The sequence below is a fragment of the Gossypium hirsutum genome, chromosome D07 (assembly GCF_007990345.1).
Source record: "Gossypium hirsutum isolate 1008001.06 chromosome D07, Gossypium_hirsutum_v2.1, whole genome shotgun sequence".
NCBI lineage: Eukaryota > Viridiplantae > Streptophyta > Magnoliopsida > Malvales > Malvaceae > Gossypium > Gossypium hirsutum.
In genome coordinates this window covers 11453909-11460134 of record NC_053443.1, presented here as the reverse complement: position 1 = coordinate 11460134, position 6226 = coordinate 11453909, and positions in this window count along the sequence as shown.

The following is a 6226-nucleotide window of genomic DNA, read 5'->3' as shown; positions in this document are numbered from 1 at the left end:
TGAAAATAAACATGCAAATATACATTAAAGGAGCCTTTAAATTAATTTAAATAAAATAAAATCAAATTAATTGGAATCAAATCAAATAAAGATATTTATCCTTTTAAAACAAATTATGTATAATATCTGTTGCAAGTAAAAAAAATAAATTATGTATTGGGCTAAAATATCCACAAACCCCTTTTGAACTCAACTGGCTCAAACACTTAACATCACCCACGTCGTGATGTGTAAGGGTTTAGATCTACACTCCCTTACGCATAAGGTAGGATTTCAAGCTTAGTTATTTAATAATATTTTAAGTGGGTTCTTATATATATATATATATACATATCTCACACTTGTATTTAACCAATGTGGAATCTAAACTTTTCTTTTCCAAAACAAATATTCACAAGTAGCTTATTTTGAGCATCAATTTCTCATTCATCACTCAACGATTTTGAGCATATGATATATCGTTGTAAATATCTCATGGAGTAGAATATAAAACCATAATTTCATGATTAAACTATCCACCTCTACCAATCTAAAATATGCCTCAAAATTTCTAAAAAATTACATTTTTTTCAACATCCATATCTTAAACTCGGATTCTAATCTCTAAATAAATCTTCTTTCTTTTTTGCCTGAACTTAAATTTTTTGGTGGAATCTTTCAAATTTCGAACGAATGTTGGCAATCTTTAACGTTGAAAATCATGCAATGCTAGCGTCTTTGAATGGGTGCATGTAAGCAGTTAAAGATTATTTTATTAACATTTTATTTAACTTATTAAATTTAATTTTGTAAATATTACCTTAACCAAAATTATTAGACACACACTTAATTTATAAAAAAAAACTTGAGATATTACTTTATAAAAGGAATCAGTAGATATATTATCTTAATGGATCTCTTTTTTTCTTTTTCTATATATACACACAAAAGGCAAAGTGATGAGAGAAAGTCATGGCTTAAATTGAAAGCAAAACTATATCCACTCAATCACGATATTAATTTGTCACTATCAATTATCTTTTCAATATTTTGATTTTATTTATTTACAAAATCAAGTCTTGTAAATACCTGATTTTAACATGATGTTGACTCAATTTTATTTTATTTTTCAAAAATTCTAAAAGATAATATTTGATACATTAATATGAGTTTCATGCATAATAACTACCTCATCATTGAGTGCAATATTTATAAATAAGTTTATTTTAAATAGCTAAATATTAACTTGAAACTAGCTTGAAGTCAATGATTAGAGTTCTCATTGACATACACTTATGGTTGTGCAATCAAAAGGTTCAACAATTTTTGGATTTACTGCCGGCATATGAATATGAACCAACTAAATTGCTCAAATTAATTAGGCAGGTGGACCAAATTATCAAACAAATGTTTAAGACGATGAATCTTTTTTTAATGTAAGGAAAAGCTTAGAATAGGTCAAGGAACTTGGCAAAGTTTGCGTGAAGGGTAGGGCAAGCAAGTGTTGTAAAACACTATTTTATTTTTATGGGAATTAGGTGTGTAATCCAACTGAGTTTAAATAATACTAAGTTAATATTTGATTTAAACTCGATTCGAATATTAATTTTTAAATTTTGATTCGGTTTGAGATATAATCGAGCTATTCAGGATCAGTTAAGTTCATTTATCAGTTTTATATTCAAGCTTAAACTCGAGCTTGATTAAGCTCATTCATATTTAAGTTCGAGCTCGTTCATGATTAAGTTGTATTTATATAATAAGGGGAAAAATGTAAATTCGTAATATAAAAGTATACTAAAAAGGAAGAACTCATTTACCCTCATGAGTCACTCGAATCGAGTACTACAGTGAACGAATTCGGCTATCAATAGCTTGAGCTCAACCTTGGCTTGATAATTACCAAATCAATTTTTTTTAGCCAAATTCATATAACTTGCAAGCACTAATGTCTTATTTATACCCCTAATTAATACAAATTACCCAAGAAGGAAGAAGATTTTCTATTTCATTTTTGGTATTAAAATGGTCAAAAGATGGTTTTTATCCATCTATTATACTCAAATTTGAGTAGTAATCTAAAATAATTTGTTCATTTTATTTTTATACTATCATTAATTAGTCCAAATAAATAACGTCTTTAACTATTTTAATTAAAATGATAAAAAGGCCCCTTCAAATGCAAAAATAAAATAAAAACCCAGGTCACTGCAATGAGTTAAGATTTAAAAAAGAAAAACATGTCAATATTCAAACAGGAATAATTAATGGTATTAACTATTTGACCTAATTAGCGACTTTATAAAATTTTGAAGGGTCAAATTATGTCAAATTGAAGTATATAGACTCAATGTTGAATTTGAGCATGATTGAGGAACCATAGTAAGAATTTGACCTATTAATAATTAATAACGAGGTTTAATTTCAAAGTGGTACTTCAATTTAGGGCCATTCAAGTATCGGGCTACCCACCTAAACCCAAAACCTGCTTGATATTTGGTAAGTTTTGGACAAATTGTTTGACTCTAAAAGAAGGGTTTTGGCAAAAAAAATAAGTTTGTTTGAAACATGTGTCATGTTCGAGCTCCAATATTGTAAGCTTGAACCCTCAACCTAACTCATTTAAAGATTATAATATATATTTTTATTTTATGTATAATATAATTTATATCATAAGAAAAACAAATTTATTCTACTATAATTTTAAGAACTCAAAAAAACTAGTGGTTAAGAGCTCTGTGTTGGCATTCAAGGTCAAGGATTCAATTCTTAGTAATGACATCCCCTCTCACAATTTGTAATGTACCAAAAATTAAAAATAATATATCTAAAAAAATTTAAAAATATGAACCGGCCTAAATAGACTCGAGTTAGCCATTTACAAATATTTACGAATTTGAACAAAATTTGAGGTTCATATTTCAAGTTGGACAACCTTTGAACACCTCTACATCAAATGTTAGGGTTTTAATTTTAGATATATTTATCTATACTTATATTAAGTCTTGGTTGAGTTGATGTCACGAGTCAACTAGGCACTAACTCAATTAGGAAATTATTAAAGTACCCTTACTCTTACAAATTAAAAAAAAATTAATATAAGGGTATTTCATCTTTTCATTTTTTAATAAAATAATATTTGAAATTAAGACATAAAATTTAAACTTTTAGCCTAACCATTTATATATCTTTTACACAAAAAAAAATTCACCCACAACGTGGGTGTGCCATAGAAATGGTATAATGTTACACAAAATGGGAAAAAAACACATATTTAATATAAGTATGAAGTTATATAGTCTTTGAAATATATAAACTTAAAACTAAAATACAATATAATTTTTTGGTGGATAAAAGTAGGGGGAAAGAGTTATCCAAAGATGGAACTTCCCTAATGTTAATCAAAATTTCATTTCAAATATTTTGTCCATCACAATGACTAATTTATAGTGATAGTATTTATATGATATACTTTCAAATATGAATAAATAGGTCATAGCTTCAAGTTTTGTGGTTGGGATAGCGTATTTCCAAAATTTAAACTTAATTTTTAGAAGAAAATGCACAGATACTTATAGGTAAATATTATATAATACTTTAAAGGTGAAATAGCAATAGTGTTGGGTGGTGGATAGCTTTAGCTTTTCTCCTTAAAAATATGAAATTGGACGATGGGAGTTTGTGGAACCCCAACTAAAGAAGGTGTTAAATGTACTTTTCACTTATTTCTATATAATATTCTGCTAATTTTAGAAAAAGGGGATAACTTTTTCAATTTGTAATGGCTATTTAAAAATTTATTCCATCAAAATCATCTACTTTTTTAAGTTAATTGGAGAATCAAAAAAATATCTTTAATTTAATAAATACAAAACTATTATGAAATAAAGATAAAAAGAGAGTAAATAATAAAGAAGTTGGAAGAGTATAAGGGTACGTAGGAATTTTATTGTTTATAATATTTTTCCAAAATTTATATTTATATAAAATTTTATTTCTGATAAACATTAGAGTCTTAATGTATATTAAACTTATCTTGATCTTGATACACATCCACTTAATAATAAAATATTCATAATACTCCTGTTGGATATCTATTGGTAGATAATGTGTCTCGTTAAAACTTTATTAAGATAAAAACTTGTGTGAAAAAAAATTCTTAGTGAAGGAAAATGAGTACACATATCTATAATACACATAACATGTTACCTCATTAAAAACCTTACTAGGAAAATCCAGTGGGACAAAACTTCGGTTCAGGGAAAAATAGTACAATGCATGTTTACTCTCCATCATAACAACATCACATGATATCTCAAATTCTATGTATTCAATCTTAAATGTTAGCTTTTTAAATTATCACTTGAACGTATTTACTAAGCATTTATATGACCATTCTTTTGAAAGTCATAAGTGAGGAAAAATTTTGGGAAAATATATTTTGATCTCATCAGGAGTTTCAACAATAATCATAACGAACTTTGATCATAATCCTCCTATAAAAATACATGTGTTCAAATCAATTCATATAGTGAACAATTTTTTGGATATTCTTATATGCTTCCAACATTTTAAATCCTTTAAGAATCTTAATATAAACTTTTACTATATAGTGATTTGTATAAAAGTCTATAATAACAATGATTACAAGCATATCAAATCTTTCATGAGCTATTAGATTAAAAAGATATCTAAAGGTTATTGCATCCACTACAAAAAAATATTTTACATTTTATAATCAATGTTAAGACTTAATTAAAAACTTCATTTTTCTTATTTTGTTTTTGCAAAGCTCACTTAGTTGTATCCCACTGGCTATACCTTTAGATATTTGGACCGTTGGTCCAAAAAACTTCACAAATTTAATTATACTTGAATTCTGTCTTTCCATTTTTTGTCAATCTAATCTATGTTTATATTTCTCAACATATTTATTCAAGATTCTTATTTTCTTTCATTATTTCAATAATAATATTGCATGCAAAATTGTTGTCAACAACAATCTATTTTTCATGGTTCCATATTTTCTCATATTGACATAACTTATCAAGATTTCTTTGTTTTCATCTTTAGGTACTTGAATCTCTTTTGGAGTTTTAGTGATTAGTTATATCTTAGGTCTCTTCTGAAATACTCACATCCATTATATGACCATATATATTTTTTATTTTCTTGTACGAGATTTTTCATATTTGGTACCAATCAATCTACCATATTTCATACATGCATTACTTTCATTTATTCTAACAAGTTGCCCTACTAGGACTTCTATTTAAATTAAAACATTAGTTGGTATTTAACACTTGGTTATTCTCATCCAGTCAGTAAACGTATTTAACAGTTAACTTGTGATAAAATGAATTATCTTTTTTGAACTTCTTGTTCAAATTACTTTATATGAGGATCTAAATCATTATAATTAAGTCCAAGTAATTTATCTCATTTAGTTATTATCATTTCTCTCCCCCTGTTATTGAGAAAACTTGTCAAGTTAAAGTTGTAATCATCAAATCATGTTATAATTGAATCTTTAATTTATTCAACACATTTAATAATATAAGAAAACTCTAAATAATGTATGTTCTTAACTTTCTTTGAATACCCATTTTGTGCCTTGTGATGGAGCAACTTAAACATATACCGCACATTTAAAACTTCTAAAATGGGTTGCATTTGGCTCTTGACCAAAAGTCAATTGTAATGGAGAGTGTTTATCAAAACTTATGGCATGATGCAAACAAGTGTTGATTTATGTAAAATATCATATCCTTATACATATAAGGAAGTTTTGTTCTCAAAATATATGGTTTAGCTACTAATTGGAGGAATTTAATCATTAATTCTGCTAAACCATTTTATATGTATAAACAACAAGCTCTTGGGATAGTTAATCATGTCACATCTCAAAACCGGGTTAGTAGAAATTGGGTTAATGAACCTAGAGTGGTCACATCCTGTTTTAAGGATAAATGTTGTAGGAGTTATATCAAGTGATTGATCTAATTTAGTGGTTTAGTGTTCTAGATGTGTGTTTGAAGACTTGTGTTTGATTCTCTTCCCTTAGGATTTTTTTAAAAACATTTTAATTCCATATTTGACCTGTTTCGTAAGGGTTATCTTTAATTTTTGTAAGTTATTCGTAAGAATGAATTTGTTGGTTTAGGGGTAAGGTCTTAGCTTACTCCTAGGTCCTATGTTCGAATCTTATTGTGTGTAGAAGAGAAATTATTTTTGTTCTCCTTGCTGT